The sequence below is a fragment of the Leptonychotes weddellii genome, chromosome X (assembly GCF_054177405.1).
Source record: "Leptonychotes weddellii isolate Sample4059 chromosome X, ASM5417740v2, whole genome shotgun sequence".
Lineage (NCBI taxonomy): Eukaryota > Metazoa > Chordata > Mammalia > Carnivora > Phocidae > Leptonychotes > Leptonychotes weddellii.
Window position 1 is genome coordinate 106,577,117 of NC_138385.1, and position 20,990 is coordinate 106,598,106.

Here is a 20,990-nt window from a genome sequence, read left to right on the forward strand (position 1 = left end):
TATTGAATGTCAAGAGGGTCCCCCTTTCTCCAAGCAAGTTGGTGTGCCAGGAAAAATGTGGGAACCAGCCACCTCCAGGAAAGATGTGCAAGCACTCTGCAACCAGGAGGGGAAAATGTAATCTTGTGCCATGAGAAAAAGAGTAACCTCTGCAGAAAGTCAACCCATGGTATAATTCCACTCTGGGCTGAGACCCTGACATCCGAGGTTTCACGCACTGTCTCCTTGGCGAAGCGCACGAAGTCTGGAACACAAAAATGTTAACCAGCGTAGGAATCCCTGAGTCTTGCCACCCACCCTGGCACAGCCACCGAGTCTCATCCTTCCCCCACCTGCTCGCCAGAAATAGAGTCGCTGAGCACGTCCACTGTCCAGTGGCAGGCGCGGGAGGTATGCCCAACAAATGTCGGCTGCACGCTTTGCATGGGATGTTTTTAGAGTGTTGAGATCAAGTCCACTTGCGCTGTGGCCAGAAATAGACTCTCCCGCTCAGATGTGCAAGGCGTCCAGGAGACGCGGGCTTGGCAGCATCTCGTCTCTGCCTTGGTCTGCACGGCTGCTGGGACAGGACATACAAGGTGAACGCGTCCTGCAGCGCCCACCCGTACCGCACATGGGAGTCCATCTGCCGTGGACGCCTCCACCTTGGCCCGTTCATCCTGAGGACTCGCAGTGATGTTTTCCTTTTAAAACCAACAAGAAAACCAAAACGGTGTTCTCTCTGCTGCTTGTCACTGTGGTTCTCCACCTGTTTCTTCACCACAGTCTTTGCTTAAGTGCTAGAAATGCAGCTCGATGGTGCTCTTGGCTCTCAGCATCTGTCAAGGGGTCCCTCCTCAGAGCTCCACTGGCTTCGATTCAGGCTTTGTGCACTTCTCTGTGTCGCAGTCATGCGTTTGCACACCCACAGTCCCCCAGACAAGGAGCTCTCAGCTGCGGTGCATCTGGTTCCTGCCTCATTGTAGCATTTTTCACACGGTGCCGTAACTATCCAAACAGATGTGCCCATACCCGCTGCCCCGAGGTGGGATGCACACCCCATATGTTTCCCCATATACTTGCAGCATACAAGACTGGGGTCATCATGCGCTGTGGGTCCAACCTGCAGGATGCGTGAGCCGAGGGCCCTCTCTGCTTCTGATGGAAGGGTATCAATTTTGACAAAAGAGGTGGGTACAGAATCCCACAGACGGGTAGCTTGCTTCCTGGGGGCCTTGTGTAGCCCCACGGTGTGGGGTCAGGTCTGGGGGATGCCTTCTGCACATGTGGTGTCTGCAGGGAGTGCTCCCCTCCTGAGGATACCTGGCCCTTGTCATAGGACCTTCCTGCAGCAAGCTTCCCCACCTGCCCCCCACAACACCGAGAGATGCCACACAGTGAGCACCTAAAATCTACAGTCCAAGGAGCGCCTGGGTGGCTCAGTGGGTGAAGTGTCTGCCTTCGGCTCAACTCACGATCCCAGGGTTCTGGGATCGAGCCCCGCATTGAGGCCCACATTGCATCGAGAGCCCCGCATTGCATCGAGGCCCCGCATCACATCATGCTTCCTGCTCAGCAGGCGTCTGCTTCTTCCTCTCCCTCTGCCCACCCCCCTACTCATGCCCACCCCCCTACTCATGCTCTCTCTCTCTCTGTCCCTCAAATAAATAAATATAACCTTTAAGATAAAATAAATCTACAGATTCAAGGGCAAGGCCACGGAGGTGGGGACTGTTTCTGAACCCCTGTCCCACCAGGCTCGAGAAATCGCCAACGGGCCAGACACAGCCCAAACCCAGTGGGAGGCACAGCACCTGTCCATAGACCCAACCCCACAGCCACCCTGGGGGGGGTCAGCTGCAGGAAGCTGTGAAGAATTCACTTCATGGTGCAGGTGTGAGGTTGAAATCCATACAAGAAATTTCAAAGCCATCTTGACAATGCATGAGTTATAAAAATAAGGCAAAAAGAGAAACCAAATTATATATAATAGAGCATACTCCATTATATCATCATGTGCTATGTATACATGTATTATCTAAAATTATATGTTATACAAAGTAGGTACATGTATAATATACATATGTAATATATACTTATGTATTATATGATATATTCTGTATTGTACATACATATTACATAATGTTATGGAATAATAGATATATAATTATAACACATATAATTTTTGTGTATATGTATACATGTATCAGAGACACTTTGCTCATCTCCATGCCAATGAAAACCTGCACTTACAGCCTCAGATGGTGTTCATGGTCTTTTTGTGCATATACGTGCTCTCTATAAACAAATGGTGTGCTTGTATTTATTGTAAAGGAAACACATCTACTTTTAATCTATTTATTATCTATCCATCCATCTCTACATCCATCATCCATCCATGCAACCATCCATCCATCCATCTCTCTGTCCATCCATTCATTTCTACATGTATCTATCTATCATCTATCCATCCATTCATCTATCCATCCATCCATCATATCTATCTATCATTTATCCATCCATCCATCCATTCATATATCCATCTATCTATCCATCCATCATATCTATCTATCTATCTATCTATCTATCTATCTATCTATCTATCTACCTATCTACATCTCTTTCATCCCCATGTCTGGAAGCAAAATCAAACTCAATATGTGCACTACTTTTCAAAGATTCAAGGGCCCATTGTCTCTGTGCATTTTCAGGGAAAGAACTTGCATTGTCTTGAACAATGCGATCAGGTTTAGGTTTAAAGTGGGTCAGAAAGGAAGCTGAAGTTAACAACCCACTTCTTTCGTGTAACCCAGTTCTGACTCTGCCACACTCTTGGCCATTAGAAAATGACAGCTGGACAGAAAAGTTCACCAACTGTGCAGGCCAGATGTTTCTTGAGCCAACCTCAACCCTGGTGGCTGTGGGAACATTCCATGCTCCTAGCGAAGGCTTTCCCTGTACGTGAACCTCAGAGGTGCCACCCACTCTGAGAGGTCACCCATCACGTCCTCAGGAGAGCATGTGAGGAAATGGAGCATGTCCCCTCTTCCCAACACCTAACACCATCTTGTCCCATCTGTGTTGTGGGTCAGGCACCATGCATACCATACAGACCCAGCACTGTGTCTGCTCAGACCACGAAGAGCTCTGCGTCCCTGTGACCCCAAGAAAGTCTCACGAAATAGTGTGTTTCTGTCATGGAAGTGCCTGACGGTGGTTCGACGCCGAGGATTAGGAGTTAATTACATACTTCAGATTCTGGAGCCAGACAGTCATGCAGCTTTAATACCATGCGTGGCTGTGATTTCCTGAAATCTGCTGGTACATAACCTCTAGGGCATGAACAAGAGCCCTTAAAATAACCCAAGTTATGTGCTGCCAAAACAAGACTTAACTCAGCTGTCCTCTGCAAGGGCATTCTTTCCACCCGGACTGCTTAGGAGGACACAGCAGATGGCTGGGGCCAGCTCAGTTGGGGCGTCCTCTTGAGCCTTGGGATCAGCAGCAGTAAAGGACTGTGGTGAAAGGCGCAGCCCAGTCTGACCAGTTTATCCCAAAAAGCCCCACAGTGCTGCTTAAGACCATCGTCCTGGACTTTGTGAGCAGCAGTCAAGCCTCTGTGCTGTGTTCACTTCCCAAAGTCTTTCCAGGTTGTGGATGTCCTGTGGCCGTGTGACAGATGAACACACACTGGGGGCCTGAAACCACAGGAATTCATCCTCCCCCAGCTCCAAGATCAGAAGTCTGAGATCCAGACGGGGCAGGACCACTGAGATCCAGGCGGGGCAGGGCTGTGCTCCCTCCTGAGACTCCAGAGGAGGGTCCTTTCTGCCTCTTCCAGCTTCTGGGGCTCCAGGCGTCCCTGGGCTGGTGGCCGCATCCCTCTCATTCCATATTCTGGAAGTTAGGATATGGACATGTCTCCTAGGGATCCCCCATTCAACCTATTACCTGCTTACCTTGCCATAGTTTCTTCCTCAGTAGGTAGAACATTTAGAGATTCACACACATGCGCGCGTGCGCGCACACACACACACAGCCAAGTGACCCCACCAGTGACAAGTACTTACCTCACATTCCAGTCCTGCCATGCCTAGCAACGGCATCGCTGGGTCATAGGCCAACCCCATGTTTAACCCTTGAGGAAATGCCAGACTATTTCTTGTTCCCTCTTAACAGTAGAAATTGCATGGTGTCCCCCCCATGTAGTGTCTCCCCGTGGCTCCCTATCCCATCACTACAAGGGCCTGCTGACCAGCACAGCTCACCCACCAGCACGTTATCTCAGCCCATGGGCTCCAGCCCAGAGCCTCGGTTCTGCCTGAGCACGCAGAACTCATTCCTACGTCAGGACCCGCCCCCTGGCTGCTCTCTGTGCCTGGGACCCTTACCCACATTTTCGGGGCTAATTCCTTGTGTGTTGTATCGCTAGACCACTTCCAGACCACCCAGCTGAGAGGAGCCCCCAAGTCCTGTCAAACACAGTCCTTCCCAGCTTCAGAGCCACCACATAGACCCCTTCTTCCCAAGAACAGGGAGCCCCATTTCTCCCCACCCCCCGTGTGCAGTAATCAGTCCTTCATCGTGATTATTCACATCTGGAAAAGAAATACCTACACTCACTGGAAGAGGAGAGATTTTTGTTCTCTTTATGCTGGGCCTGTACTTCTCAAGTTCTTGCCACACAAAGTACCTATGTCTTTTATAATCCTTTAAAAAAAATAAATGATCTAAATCACTAACTTTGGCTCTCCGAAATACAGCCTCATGTCATTAAGAAAAATGTGCCTTCCATGCTCGGAGTCAAATGTAGGTCTTCAGCAGGAAAAGCCAGGATCTGCTGCCCTGAGTGCTGACAGACCTAAATTTATGCTGACGGAAACAGAAGACAGTATCCCATCCAAGACCCTAAGAGTTTCTTCCGCATTTAAGTTCAGGGGCAAAATACACCAGAGCAAAAAGTCCTGCATCTGAGGTTTGACGTAAACTAAAGAACCATCCAGAAAACAATCATTTCCCCCCGAAAGAGAAATCTCTGAGCTGTCTCTTAACGCGGCACATTGCTGAGGATAGTAAGATTGCCTTCACTCCGTTTCTTTCGTAAACTTATTTATTTATAGCCTAACCTTTTCCAAAACAATTTTAAAGCACATTTATTTTTAGCTTACGTGCGTATCACTGCGGGAAATTTGGGAGACAGAGAAAATATTTTTTAAATCACTTACTACCTCCACCACCCTCACGGAAACGGTTTTCATCTGGAGTATTACCTCCCGGTTTTTCTCCGAGGCTATTTGGAGAGAGCATGCATTCTGGATTGCTATGTCGCTCTCCCTTTTGCCTCTGCAACAAGCCCATTTTCCCATGGTCTGCGTTCTTGCTTGTCTTCCTTTGCAGACTGTCTTGAGTAAACATAACTTACTGAACCCAGCCTCCATTCTCAGTCATTTTGACTGCTTTCAGTGTTTCATGATAGTGCCGGAGGCCTGTGCTTGCTTTGGGGTGTTTCCGTAGGAGTCTGGCAGACTGAGGATTTTGAACCGCAGTGCATGAAGGTCATTCAGCTCTCAGCATGTGCGTGAAGGTCATTCAGCTCTCACCATGTAGCACAAACTTGCTTCTGACGAGGATCTAAGGTAACAAGCAAAAGGGATACAATGTGCTCATTAAATTAAAATAAAGATACCTGGATGGGACTTAGCCGTCCCAAGTTAGGTGCCTTTGCTCTGTCTCCTCCACCCATGCAGGTGACCCAACCTCAAGGTGAGTGATTTCAGCTTTGCTCCTCGATTGTATTTTTTTGTCTTTTGGCTCCATGCAATATAATCAAATAAAAGACTTTTTCCCCCCATTACTTAAAGACATTGACTTAAAGCTGCACCACATGACCCACCAGGGGTTACAGAGGAGTGTCTCTCGTCTTTGAAGGGGGCTGGAAGGGGTCTTGGTGATAGCAAGTGAGGGCTCATTATAGATCTTCAGGCTCCATGGCCACAATGGAGATGGGTGCTGTGTGAGCCTGCTGGGGGGGCCACAACAAATGACCCCAAACTGGGGACTTAAAACCACAGGAATTCATCCTCCCCTGGCTCTGGAGACCAGAGTCTGAGATCCAGGTGGGGCAGGACTACTGAGATCCAGGTGGGGCAGGGCCATGCTCCCTCCAGAGGTTCCAGGGGAGGGTCCTTCCTGCCTCTTCCAGCTTCTGGGGCTCCAGGCGTCCCTGGGCTTGTGGCCACGTCCTTCCCATCTCTGCTTCCGTCTTCCTGTGGCTTCTCTTCTGTGTCTGTGTCTCCTCTTCTTTCTCTTACGAGCACACCTGTCATTGGATTTAGGACCACCCTCATCCAAGATGAGCTCCTCTCAGATCCTTCACTTCATCACATCTACAAAGACCCTATTCCCAAATAAAATCCTATTCTGAGGTTGCGAAATGGTTCTAAGGGCTTTTCCCATGTCAGCTCACCAAATGCTCAACAGAATCTTAAGGTGAGGGCTTTGATGATGTCACCAAAGAGGAAACTGAACCCCAGAGTGGGTGAGTCAGAGCCCTGGTCACCAGGTAGAAAATACTGGCAAAGCAGGATGAGCTCTTCCCTTAAAACATGAAGCATTTTGTAGCAGTGTGATTCATAACAGGCACAAAGCAGAAACAGCCCAAGTGTGCGCACAGATAAACAGATAAAGAAAGTCTGATCAATCCACACAGGGGAATATGACTCAGCCCCAAAAAGGAACGGAGCTCTGACACCTGCTACCCCGTGGACAGACATTGAGGACATGGCGGCCGGTGAGAGAAGCAGACACAAAAGGACACATTGCACGTGACTCTGTTTATATGAAACATCCAGAACAGGCAATGACCTGGACATGGATCCTGTCCTCAGTGACTCTACGGACAGGAAACAGATTCCTGGTCGCCAGGGGCTGGGGGAGGGGATGGGGAGTGACTGCTAATGGGGACGGGGTCTCCTTTTGGGGGGATGGAAATGTTTTGGAGCCAGGTAGAGGGGATGGCTGAACAATATTGTGAATGTACTAAATGCCACTGGATTGTTCACTTTAAAATAGTTAATTTTATGTTACGTGAGTTTTACCTAAATAAAAGATTTTATTTATTTATTTGAGGGAGAGAGAGCGAGTGAGAGAGATCGTACAAGCAGGGGCAGAGGGAGAGGGAGAGGGAGAAGCAGACTCCCCGCTGAGCAGGGTGCCCGATGCAGGGCTCGATCCCAGGACCCCAGGATCATGCTCAGATGCTTAACCAACTGAGCCAACCACACGCCCCTAAATAAAAAAACTTCAAATAAAAATTTGACACCTGAAGAGTTCAGTGCGATAACATAATGTTCTGAGCGGCAGAGCAGAGGAAGAGATTTGCTGAAGGGCTGTGAGTCGCTCAGGGAGCCACGGACAGACCCAGCATGTTGAGGTTGACACATCGGGAGGTGACCCGGAGCCCCAGGACTGAGGCTGGCAGGAGTCGGGGTCCCAACAAAGCCCCCATAGCCCTGCTCCCTGCTTGATTGCATCTTCTGTTGAGCCCAGGAGGAACGTGTGGCAGGCAGGGGCTGCTCGGCCCCCTGGGTTCCTACCTGTGCCCAGGTGAGGAAGGGCCAGCACAGCAGTGACACGAAGAAAAAGTGCACGCAGCTTGAGGTCACAAGGATCACCGGAGGACGGGGTCTGCGTCCAGGTCATTGTGGGGTCACATGTGTGAGATGAGAGTGGTGAGGTCACAGGGGTCACCTGAGACCACATCCAGGTCCAGGTCACCGAGAGGTCACATCTATGAGCAGACCAGGGGTGGTGGAGTGACAGAGGTCACCCAGAGGTGGTGAGGTCACAGGGGTCACCGAGGACAGGATCCATGTCCAGGTCATTGTGAGGTCATGTCCGTGAGCAGATGAGGGTGATAAAGTCATGGAGGTCACCCAGGAAATGGTGAGGTAGCAGAGGTCACCCAGGACCATGGCCACACCCAGGTCACTGTGAGGTCATGTCTGTGAGCAGATGAGGGTGGTGAGGTCGCAGGGGTCACCTGGGGATGGTGAGGTCACAGAGGTCACCCAGGACCAGGTCATGCCCAGGTCACTGAGAGGTCACATCTGTGAGCAGACCAGGGGTGGTGGAATGACAGGGGTCACCAGTGGTGGTGAGCTCACAGGGGTCACCGACGAGAGGATCCATGTCCAGGTCATTGTGAGGTCACATCTGTGAGCAGACCAGGGGTGATGAGGTCATGCAGGTCAGTCTGGCATCTAGATCATCTCTGCCCTGATGGTCCCACCGGTGTCTGGGAGTGTCCAATGGTCTGCTTTGCCGTCCAGTGCGCACAAGGATGGAGCTGACCCCTTTGTGTACGTGGGACGCTGGAAAGCTGACATGTGTCGATGGAACGCTGACAGGCAAACAGCCTTTCCTTCTGGAAACACCTCCCAGAAAGCCAGGCTGCCCTGCCATGGAGCTCACCTGTCCTCTTGTTTTCTTTCTGAGATGTCACCTGCTTGTCGAGCATGGAAGAAACAGGCTTTGCGCCCACCGTGCACAGCGTAAAGATCGCAGTCGGAAAACGCATCACGTCTAATTAGGAATACGGATGATGGTGATCATTGTCACTAATGACGTCAAAATAGATGGAGTCCCAGGGGAAGCAAGATGGAAAATGCATCTCTCTGTGCTCATCGCTAGCATCTCCCAGACTACTTACACAAGCACGGCAGCTGGACCCCGGCTCTGCCATGCCAGGCCCCAAATATCGTCATTTTCTGCTGCTGATTCTTGACCCTGACACCGTGTCATGCCCCAGCACCCGAGTCCTGCCCAGGCCTCCCCGAGGCATCATTATCTTCCCTGTGGTCCCGGATTTCCAACATGCAGCAGGATTTATGGATGACGAGGTGCTTCTAACTCTCCCTCACCCCCGAAGGATCAATCTACCCCTTCCCTAGGTCCTTATCAGGAAACGTGTCTCTGGCGAGATCTGGAAGGTTCCCCTTATTCTTTACAACGAGACCCCCTTCTCTCCACGATCCGTATTCATCCTGGTAAATAGCGGCAGGCCACCGCCACCGTCTTTGCCCCGCACAGCTGTTACATTTTACATGCTCTCACGTACGTTAATTCCTCATTTGTGGCCACCCTTTATTTATTTATTTATTTATTTATTACTTATTTTTGCGACGGAGCTGGTATTGGTAAGGTAATAAGAGAATGCAGGGTCTCCACAGTGTGATGTGCATTTCTGCACTTTATAGAATATTGAATAGACTTCATTATTTCTTTCAATACCGGAGTGCATTCTGCCATTTGATTACCTGAACCAGAATCATTTCCATACGCCATCCATCACCCTGACCAGTGCAAAGCGCTGAATATTCAGATTAAATTGGAACTTTTTCCCTACGAATAAGGAATTTGATTCTATTCTATAATATACACTGTCTCCAGGGACAGGAAATTGAGTTGAAGGTTGCTGAAGGCAAGTAAGGAAATTTTATTATCCAAATACAAAATTCTTTTCCTTATCATCAAACCCTGAAACACAGCCGTGGGGAACCAGGGGGTCAGGAGAGAATTCGATCAGAGATGAAAATGGAAAAGGGGCATTTTTCGACTTAACTTTTATTTCTCCAAACAAGGGCTGGCAACTGGCACATGGGACAAAGAGGTATTTGTCAAGGTCTCTGGCTTTTCTCCGATGAATCAGGATGCAGTCTTGACGAGTTAAAGAGAAGGCAAAGCAGCTCCAGGAGGCCTTGTGCTTGGAGGCCAGAGGGTGGCCCCCCTCAGGGAGCTCACAGGTCCCTCGTGGACCCCGGGAACTGGGATAGAACTGCAGGACAAATCTGTCCGGCGCGGGGTTTGCAGGAGCTCATCCCTGTGCCCGCTGCAATTAACATCTTAAACATTTGAGCCTTAAAGAGGGGATGCGGTCATCTTTTTCTCCACTTCCTGCCCCAACACAAATATTCATTCACTGGGGCCATGGAAAAAATACTTTTCCAGTCAGTGGAAAGTAGAAAGTTACAGAGCATAGATCCACCTCTACTACTTTAAAAAAAAAAACAAAACAACACAACACAAAACCAAATAAACTGGTGCTCTCTCGTAAGACCAAATACCAGGCATCCCTGGCTTTCTTCAGGAGAAGAATTAATCTACTTTGACCCCCCGCCATGTTTAAAATACACAAAATGGACAAACTGTACTTATTATACAGAGTTTCTCAGAGCCTCCTCGAGGGCTGCCTCTACCAGCTGGATCAAAGCACAGATTCCCGGCCTTATTTCCCCAGAATCTTCCCATTTTAACAAGTACCCAGGGTGTTAGTTCCTGGGGCATCTATAACAAATTCCCATAAACTGGGTGCATATAACCACAGGATTTTGTGCTCCCCCAGATCTGGACACCAGAGTCTGAGATCCAGATGGGGCAGGACCACTGAGATCCAGGTGGGGCAGGGCCGTGCTCTCTCCCAAGGCTCCAGGGGAGGGTCCTTCCTGCCTCTTCCAGCTTCTGGGGCTCCAGGCGTCCTTGGGCTCATGGCCACGTCCCTTTCATCTTTGCCTCTGTCTTCACGTGGCTTCTCCTCTGTGTCTGTGTCTCTTCTTCTGTCTCTTATAAGGACACTTGTCAGCGGATTGGGGTCCACCCTGATCCAGGATGAGCTCACCTCCGATCCTTCACTTCATCACATCTGCAAAGATCTATTTCCAATTAAGGTCCCCTTCCCAGGTTTGGAGGTCAGGACGTGGACAAAACTTTTGGGGTTGCCACAGGACGCTCACACCCAGGGTGGAGGGAACAGTCCTGTACATAAGAACAGTGTTTTGCTTTTTAGGGGCAACAGTGGGCTTCTGACCATGTCTGTCTGGTTTTCATTCACACAACCTTGATGCGAAGCCCCCACCAGCCAACATCCCCAAATGCCTGGTTGCTTCATCCCTCCAACAAGGCTGGTTCATAAGACTTACACACCCAAATGGTTATAAAAATTAAAAGAGAAATGATGAGCAAACCATCGAGCACCATCAGCAATGAGAGCTATTCAGAAATCTGAAATATTCGCAGAGCTGCAGAGAGCGCAGAAGCAGAGAAAGGTCCCTGAGCACCGCAGGGCAATGGGGAGACTCGTGTGCACCCAGAGGAGGGCCCTCTGCCAGAGTGCATGACTTTCCTCAAGGAGGCCTTGTCCTTCTCCCTTCCAGCACCCTTTTCTGGTTCCATCAGCATCTCGTCTTCCCACTCCTCACCTGGGTTTCTGCCTTGACTACCTCTCATGTATTCTCTACCTACGTGCTTCCTTTTTTAAAAATTGAGGTGAAATTCAGATAATATAAAAATAAGTACTTTAAATTGTACAACTCAGTGGCATTTTGCACACTCCCAAAGGTGTGCAATCACCACCTCTATCTGGTTCTAGCACATTCTCATCCCCCCAAAAGGAGACCACGTCCCCATGAGCAGTCCCTCTCCAGCCCCCTCCCCAGCACCTGGAGACTACTAATCTGCTTTCTGTTTCCATGGATTTTTGTATTCTGGACATTTCACATAAGAGGAATCATGCACCTTGTGCCCAGACATTGGACTCACTTGCCAGACTTTAAATGGGTGTATAAAACAAGCTCGAAGATCTAAAGCAGACCAGAAAAATGATGTTTCAGCAAACAGAGAATCTTAATAATGAGACAGAAATGATTAAAAGGAATCAAATAGACACAAAGTCTTTTCTCTGCTTCTGAATTTTCTGCTGCTATTTGGACAATCAATATTCACGAGTCATACTGATTGCTAATGTCCACGTGCCAAGACCCCTCTCAAACCCAACCTTTCCCCCCAATAATGGGCTGAACTGTGCCCCCCCCACAAATACACATTAAAACCCTTACCTCCAGGACCCCAGAATGGGACTGTATTTGGAGATGGGGTCTTTAAAGGGGTGATTAAGATAAAATGAAGTCATTGGGATGGACCCTATTGCAATATGACTCGTTTCCTTATAAGGAGAGATGAGGACACAGACACACAGAGGGATGACCACATGAGGACAGAGGGAGAACACAGTGTGTATATGTCAAGGAGAGAGGCCTCAGGAGGAACCATCCTCAGCCCCACCTGGATCTCACACTCCCAGCCTCCAGACCCGTCTGGATCTCAGACTCCCAGCCTCAGCCCCTCCTGGATCTCAGACTCCCAGCCTCCAGACCCATCTGGATCTCAGACTCCCAGCCTCAGCCCCTCCTGGATCTCACACTCCCAGCCTCCAGACCCATCTGGATCTCAGACTCCCAGCCTCGGCCCCTCCTGGATCTCACACTCCCAGCCTCAGCCCCTCCTGGATCTCAGACTCCAAGCCTCCTGGATCTCAGACTCCCAGCCTCCAGCCCCATCTGGATCTCACACTCACAGTCTCCAGGATCTCAGACTCCCAGCCTCCAGGACCGGGAGAGGATGCACGTCGATTGGTCAAGTCACCTAGTTTGTGGTATGTTGGCACAGCAGCCCTAGCGAAGTAAGACTGATGATAACTGATGTTAATAATAAATGAAGTGAGTCTTGAGGTGGATGATCATCCTGGATATCTGTGTAAGTTCAGTGTCATCCCAAGGGTCCTTACGCAAGGGAGGCAGAGGGAGATGGGGGAGCACAGAAAAGGAGGAGGCCACATGACATACAAGCAGAGGTGAGAAGGATGAGCCTTGAAGGTGGAGCAAGGGCGCTGAGCCAAGGTGGATACCAGAAGCTGGAAAAGACAAGGCACAGGTCCATGCAGAGTGTCCAGAAGGAACCAGCCCTGTGACACCCTGACTTCAGCCCAGTAAGACTGACATTGGCCTTGTGCCCTCCAGAATGTGGGAGAACACTTCTGTGTTCTCCTAAGGCTCCAACTTTGTGGCAACTTGTTACAGCAGAGCCAGACGACTGACACACTGTATAAAGCCCCAACAGCCTGCTAACAGCTGTGTGGGTTCCTATGTCTGTAACCGATCTTCCTCCTCCCTGCCAGAGCGAAGCTCCTCAAATGCCTCAGACATATTTGATCGTTTCAATCCCCAGCTTGATTCAATGGCTCCAACTGTATGTATCAGTCAGCGACCAGTGCATAACAACCATCCCCAAACTCTCTAGTTAGGGTTAGGGTTAGGGTTAGGGTATCTATACCACGGCAGGAAGTTGGCCGATCCGGGCTGGCTCTTCTCCCTAAACTTGGTCACAGGGACTTGGCGCTCTTTCTGGGAGCCCGTCTGTGCACCTACATTCTTTCAGGGGTTTTCACAAAGGGGATTAAACCTGCCTTGGGTCTTCCCCCTGCCAAAAGCGGTATTGTAATGCACACACTTCTGATTGGGTGAAAACCCGATTCCTTTTTCAACCCTGCAGTTTTGGGGGCTGTCCGTATCCTCTCTAAAATTCTGATTGCAAGCTGGCCCATTCTTCTCTAAACTTCTACCGTTTGTGTTTTGATCAAATGCAGAGAGAAACAACCAGCCTGCAGCTGTGTTTTCCCACCCTTTCCCAATGCCACAGGGGGACCAGGCACAGCCCCACCTTCCAGGTTGTTGCAAGCCACATTGTAGCAACTGTTTTGCCATAAGGTAACGTGAATCTCTATTTGTCCAACCTCCTGATTCCATTTTTTGTGCAGGAGAAAGTCCAAACATGTTTGCCTGGCACAGAAGCCCCTCAGGAGGCCTTTGTAGCTCCTTTTCTTGTGTGTTCTTTGGTACATTCTGCTTTCCAGTATAAATTGTCCTGAACGGGTCCACTTACTGAGCGCCCCCTCTGTGAGGCTGATGTTCCCTCCCTCAGCCAGTTCTCTCTGCATATTTTCCTTTCTCTCCTCACACTTCCACGTTGTGATGCATAATTGTGCATTGAATTATCTAATTCTATAAATCCCCACTCCCACCCCATTTGACTAGGACATCTTTGAGATTGTGAACCGTCTTTTATTTATCTCTGTCCTCAGGCTTGTAGCACACACTCAGAGGACCCAATAGGTGGCAGCTTAATTATGCCACATTCCAGCATAATAAATACATCATAAATAAATTAAGAAAGGACTGACGGATCCAGGCGAGCTGATAGCAAGAAGTGAAAGCTTCCCAAGCATCCCAGCGGGAGCTGGACAGAAACACATCATTCAGCGGCTGACTCTCATCTGCAGGACCGTGGAGACACAGCCTCGCTGTCTGTGAGGCCCCCCACCACCACCACGTCACTGCTTAAAACTGGGATCTTGAATCAGGAAAATACGTGGACATCTGAAAAAAAAAAATGCACACGTGCATAACCTCTGTAAAACTCTTTCCTTTTGGAGAAAAGGGCAAATCTGAACAACATCCTTTTTTTTTTTTTTTTTAAGCATTTACGATTTTTCTGTTCTCTTTAGTTTGGTTAGGGCTGCTATCAATTCGTTTCCTTTTGTTGGTTTGATCAACACTTCTATTCTTCTTTGAAAGCTTATTAAGATGGATGCTAACAAAATAAATTATTATTTTTCTTAATTACCAGGTCCGTATGGCATTTTACCTAAAACACCACTGCTTAGATTGGAAAGTTTTAATGGATGTTTTCTATGCTTTTTGTCCTGGCAACAGTAACAGCATAGCACCCAGGGAATGACCATGACACCGTCTTTGCTGAAAGAAAAAGTCTTCCAAGGCCATTTCATCTGTGGTTCCGTCGCTGGAAAGCTGTCATGGAAAATCAGTCTGATTTTAATCAAGGGCAGGCAGTGACGCTGGGTCGTGGGCTGAGTCCTGGAGGGAAGGAGGAGCAGGGGTGACCGCTTCACAAGAAGGAACCGATCCCGCGACAATAATGCAACATGAAACATCCCAGTCGTGGAATGCGCCCTTTGGCCCACCAGCCCGGTCCACTCACCCACCCCACTGCTACGGAGTGTTCGAGGAGCACAGAAAAAGACCCAATTCTTCCACTTCAAAATTGTACGAAAGGACATGCCGTGGGGCAGCAAACAAAACCAAATGTTGGAAAGGAAGTCAGTCAGCAGCAAAGGGAAGCACATAAAACAGGAAGAGGAGAGACAGAGAGGCAGAATTCATAAATAGTATCTAGACCTGACACAAGGAACGTCATCAAGCTCCTGGTTAGCTTCTTTGAAGGAAATCACTTGAAACCAAACACAGGCACATTTATGGCTCTTCTGGGGTTCGTTTTTTTTTTGTTAAGATTTACTTATTTATTTTAGAGAGAGAGGGCACGAGTGGGAGGAACAGAGAGAGAGGGAGAGAGAATCTCAAGCAGACTCCCCGCTGAGCACCAGTCCAACTCAGGATTCGATCTCATGACCCTGAGATCATGACCTGAGCCAAAATCAAGAGTTGGCCACTCAACCAAATGAGCCACCCAGGCGCCCAGAAGTTTGTTCTAATGATAGAAACAGAGATTTTTTAAAAAGAAGAAAAAGCAACTCGTTTTGGATGAATGTACTTGGCAGATACAAACTTGATCACTCTGATTTCCAGTGAGTGTACCTGCAGCTTAGGATCAGCCTGGACCCGTGAGATCGGACCTCACAGGCACTTGTCTTTGGGGCCTCTTCCTTCCCCAAGTAGGGGGGTGCCATCAACCACCTGGGGCTCTGCAGAAAGACACGTTGTTTTGTTGTTCAGTGATGGGTTTGCCTTTCTGAGCAGCCAGCACCTGATGGAGCTGAAGCTGGGGGTGTGTGGACCAGCTCTGAGGGGCCGGGTGGATTGCAGCCAACAGAGGAAACTGGGCTCGGGTGAGCAAAGGAAGGGGCCACCCTCCCCTCCAACCATCCCAGTGCCTATCTCTGCAAGCTCCCCAGGATAACACAGTAGGGAAGCCGACTCCGCTGTTCCTCGGTCCCCCCCTCCCACACAGAATCCTCGGGAATATTCCTCTCCACTGGCTCCTCCCCACCCCCATCCTTCTGTCCTGAGGGGGCCCTCCTGCCACCCCACTGGTAGTCAGGCAGAACCAGAGCATCCTCCGTGTCATCAGCAGACGGTGCTCCTGTTTCCGGTCGAGCCCCGCACAGGGCTGGCTCCGGGGGGCCTCGGGGTCCCACAGCACCTCTTTGTCCTCGCAGGACAGGGTCTTCGCGGGCCAGCACAGACTGAAGGTGCATTCTGTTCCTGTCCTGGACCTTATTTCTGTCCGCTTGGAAGCTGTACAGTACTACCTTGGGCCTCACCACCGGCCCCCGGACGTATAAAGCCGTCTTGTGCAGGGGCTCAAAAAAAGCCCTTTCCTCGCCAAAACCACAGCGATGAAGGGAGCAGTGAGCGACAGCTCGTTTAAAGACCCGGGGTGAAAGGCATGTCTGTTCCTTGACAAGATGTCTGTATGTGATAAACCCAAAGAGCGATCTGTATGAATACTCACTTCTGTCCAGAAACGACAGCATCCCACACAAGCATTTGCTTCCCAATTAACAGAAATAACTTCGCAGGATTCCTGCCTTATGGCGCTCCCACGAGCGGGTGCACACGGAGTTTCAGCTGCAGTTGCAAAACACGGACCGAGTTGGAAATCATTACACACACAAAACAAAACCAGACACCCAGTGAGTCCGCTCTATTTATACTGCTGAGTGGAACCCAGCTCCTAAAGCCTTGAACTTACCCCCGAAAACGGGGCAAACTCAAGTGAAAACTATTTTACAAAATCATGTTAGGGAGAAGAAAACGTCTTTACCAAAAAAACAAAACAAAACAAAACAACAAAGCAAAAAACCCAGAAAACCAAAATCAAAACCAAAAACACAAGACACAAAGAGTGCATGTGTGCCCTGTGTATGATTTAACGACCCGGTTAAAAGTATAAACGGAAATAAGCTAGCCGGGGGGAGGGAGGGAGGCGCAAAAGGTCATTCAGGTAATTAATTGCACCTCCAACACAACAGATTTATTATTTTTGCAATAAACGCAGTTCGTTCTCCTGCCAAAGAGCTGACGTTTAAAAGAGTTGCACGCGTCCAACGCATCATTACCGCTTGGTAAACAAAATTAACGTCAACGGGGCCCTTCACGATCTGAAGTTCCCCTTCTAATGTACAAACTGCCTGCCTAGGCTAGCGCTCGCTCCCGACCTCCGCCGCGCGCACGCTCGTCCCTGTGCTCGGCGGACACGCACTGCGCATGCCCCCCAGCCATCCACGGCCGGGCCTCCGGCTCGCTCCCGGCGGGCACGCACTGCGCATGCCCGCCCCGGTCCCCCACACCGCCGGGCCTCCAGCTCGCTCTCGGCTGGCACGCACTGCGCATGCTCAAGTTGCCAGGCCAAACCCCACCCCCCCCCTTGAGCACGCACGCGGGGCGCATGCTCCCACCTCCCCGGCCCTCAGGTCGCCTCGCGGGCGTGGGCTGCACCCCTAAAAAGCCAAAAATCAGGAAGACCTCGTGTGGGGCGGCCGCCAGCCCCGTCCCCGTCCTCACCCAGCCCCTAAACGCCCCGCCCACTTGCATCAAAGCCCACCCCCCGGCCAAAGACCCCGCAGGCCGCTGCGTCCGAAGCCAGGGAGGCGTGCGTGCCGACGTGCGGCGCCCGTGGCCGCCGTGATGACGCCACGCGTCGCGGTGACGCATGACGTAGGCGACCTTGTTTGGGAAGGCGGCCGGCGCGCCCGTTTTGAAGCTGCCCGGAGCTGCGCGGGCCTAGCGGCGCTGCTGCAAATCATTCGCCGGGCCCGGGCGTCCGCGCAGCCCCCGAGACGCCGGCGCCGCCCCCAGCCGGACCTCCTGAGGGCCGGGCGCTGCCCGCACCCGCGCCCCCGCGCCCCCTCGTCGGGCGGGGCCGGGCCGCCGCCTGCTCCCGGGACCTCGGGCTCTGGGCCCGCGAACCCCGCCTCCCCGGAACCCGGGCTCCAGGCCCGCCACCCCAGCCTTCCTCAGGACCCCGGGCTCCGGGCCGCGACCCCCGCCTCCCCAGGATCCGGGCTCCGGACCGCCACCCCAGCCTTCCCGGGACCCCAGGACCCGGGCTTCAGGCCCGCGACCCCGCCTCCTAGGGACCCTGGGCCCGGGCTCCAGGCCCGCCACCCCAGCCTTCCCCGGGACCCGGGCTCCAGGCCCGCGAACCCCGCCTCCCCGGGACCCAGGCTCTAGACCCGCCACCAGCCTTCCCCAGGACCCGGGCTCCAGGCCCGCGACCCCGCCTCCTAGGGACCCTGGGCCCGTGACCCCCGACCCCTGGACCCGGGGCCCGCGGCCCCCGCCTGCAGCCATCATCTGCTCCGCCGACGTCCGTTCAGGCCTGGCTTGGGTTCCTGGCGCCAGGCAGGCGTGCAGGAGGAAGAGGCTCTTCGGGAAGGAGGGTCCACGTCTTGGAGATGCCGCCCGGCAAAGTCCTGCAGCCCGTCCTCAAGATGAAGGTGGACGAGCTGTTCCTGTGCTGGCTCAGCGAGTCCAGCACGCAGACGATGCTCCAGGACTGTCTGCAGAGGATCAAGATGCCCGGGAGGACGGAGACGTGTGGTGGGGACGCAGGGCAGCCCGGGCCCCCGCTAGCAGCCGCAGCCTCCGCCTGCAAGCCCGCTGTGTTTGATAGCCTGGGGGCGCCCAGCCCGGCCCCCGCGTCCACCGCGCTCCCGCTGGGAGCCGCCACTAGTCCCAGGACCGGGCCACCCGTGCGAGGGACTCGCAGATCCGCAGGGACGCGAGTAGTAAGTTATGCTTCACTTCTGCTAAGTCGGGTGCATGGCGACCTGGGGCTCAGGGGTGCGGGGAGCGTCACACGTGAAAACACTCATATTGGCGCGGTTTTTCCCACAAACGAAGCCCTGTGTGCTGAAACGTTCTGTCATTGCCGGAGCCCCATGCTGGTCCTCGGGTGGGAATTTTGATGTTCCTTTCCAGTCTTTCCAAGTTTTGGTCTTGGGTGCCCACTTCTCCGCAGTTTTTTCTTGGCTTAAATAATGAACCTAGAGGTTTTATCCCTCATTTGTCCGGTTTTCTCCTTAAATTGTCTACAGTAGTTGCAGTCAGACAGCCCTGTACAAAAAAAGAGGTTGGTTTCTGGCACGTAATCCTGTGTGCGTTCGAAGTCACAAAATGCTGGCTCCGGGGGTTGAGGCCAGTGTGGCGGCTGGCGCACACCACGGACCTGCAATACTCCTGAAGCCGGAGATGTTCGCGTTGCGTCCGAACGCGTGTGTGACGTTGAAGACGTTTCCGTCGGGGCTAGCGTCCCACCAGCAGCACGAACCATATGGTAGTATCACTCGTTTGATGGCTTCCCAACCCCAACGGACCAGCCGCTAAGGGCGGATTGCGAGGTGCTCCTCCCTGCAGGAAGACTCGTTGGGCTCTCAATTACTGGTGGTTTTCTGGCCTGTTCCAGCGGACCCAACGACCTTTCCCAGAAAGTCAGTCTGCACAGAGAGTGGGAACTGGGCCCAAAGGCCACGCTAGACGCCACCTGGCTTAGACCCTCTAAGGAACTCCACGGGAAGGCTCGTCTGCACCTGCAGGGCCCCCGGACCATCCCTTGAGCTCTGGTCAGTCACTTTCCCACTGCACCGCAGAACCTTAGTGCTGGGGGGAGTTTTGCCTGAATCACTCGTTTAACAGAGGCCTCGAGATCTGTGAGAAGGGCCAGCACTCGGGAGGGTTCCTCCTGTAGGGACAGTGGTTTCCCTCTCCATGATGGCATCTATACTCCTCTGGGATGGCCGAGGTCTCATTCAGCGAGCTGCCTGCCTTGTCGGTAAATAGGTTTCAGCGCTGAGGCCCAGCACCCCTCACAGGTGAATTCTTGTATTTTGTGACCCCGTGACCTCATGGGAACCCTCTTGGGACTGCAGATGTTGGCAGGTCAGCCCTGCTGGAGGAAGGCCACTTGGATGCCTTGAAAAGGACGTATTTCTGTAAAGTAGGCCCAGAGGTGCACACCCCGTTCCTCAGGTGTTCCGAGCACGGAGAGGTCGTTTCTCTCAACTGGGAGAGAGGTTGGGCAGAAAGGGGGCCAGCGACTTGGGGGGTGCACTGAATTGAGCGAGGAGAAGGCAGGGGGCGCAGGGAGGGGAGGTTCAGAGTGGAGATCCGATGTCCAGTCTTGCCCAGAGGCCGTAGCGGTCTGACTGCGGAAGGCGGGCTGCTGAGCCGGGTCTGTGCGTGGCCACCTGTGGGATTGGGCAGGATGCAGCACTCTGGGCTGAGGATGCTGGACCTGCTTCCACGGCTGGCTGCTAGCGCTTCTGAAAGGTGCACACATGGTGGGGCTGGTGTGTGATCACAATTCTCCGGGTCAGTCAGTTGAGCCTCCGACTCTTGGTTTCGGCTCCGGTCCTGATCTCAGGGTCGTGAGATCCAGCCCCAGTGGGCTCCGCGCTCACTGTGGACTCTGCTTGAGATTGTCTGCCTCTCCGTCCGCCCCTTCTCTCACTCCCCAAACAAAGGTTCACACAGTGCTGATGCGTGCAGCCGTGTGTCTGGAGCCCTGAGGCCTGAGCTGGGTGGGCGGTGCAGGCATGGGAGCTCGGGACGCAGGGGGAGGCATGGAAGGCTTGGTGGGAATTGCGTCCTGAGGAAATCAGAGAGATTCCTCCTCTGCTTTGCAGTTTCCATGACCAGCACGGGCCGCGCTTTTGAGGAACAGCAGAATGCTTTGTCTTTTCCCCCGAGGTCACAAAGTAATGATGGCTCTCGTCTGGGACGCGGAGTTGGCTTTAAACACGTCTTCCCGTGTGTGGAATTTACAGACCGTTTCAGTTGAATTTAGGGAAGTGAACTGCCGAGGGGACCCATGTTCTCATGGGGTGCAGATGTGAGGGGCGCATTCCTGTGCCCCCCGTCCACGCATTGTGTCAGGCGGTGTTCACCAAGACCCGATTCCCAAGCGCCAACTGGCAGGGGATGGACGGGTGACGCTCCCGGGTCTGGGCAGGAGGTTTCAGAGATGACACATCTTTTCTCCAGAGTGCACTGACACGCAAGGGCTGACCGCCAGCCACCAGCAGCTCCTTTTCACCCCTGCTCCGTGTAATTCCCCAGCTAAGAGGAAGAGGAGGCCAGGGA

The 20,990-nt window shown here is 52.1% G+C and overlaps 2 long non-coding RNA genes across 2 annotated transcripts in view; both read right to left on the reverse strand.

Annotated features, from left to right (window-relative positions):
• The window catches only part of LOC115937649 (uncharacterized), a 6,217-nt gene extending 1,942 nt beyond the window's left edge, over positions 1-4,275 (reverse strand). The window contains exon 1 of the long non-coding RNA XR_004072907.2: positions 4,050-4,275. This is a non-coding gene — a long non-coding RNA (uncharacterized LOC115937649). The remainder of the gene's footprint in view (positions 1-4,049) is intronic.
• A 9,635-nt stretch (positions 4,276-13,910) lies between these two features.
• On the reverse strand, positions 13,911-17,407 carry LOC115937652 (uncharacterized). Its single transcript, XR_014141442.1, has 2 exons — positions 16,360-17,407; positions 13,911-15,589 (listed from the first exon to the last, which is right to left on the reverse strand). It is a non-coding gene; the product is annotated as an uncharacterized LOC115937652 (long non-coding RNA).
• Between the last annotated feature and the right edge of the window lie 3,583 nt (positions 17,408-20,990).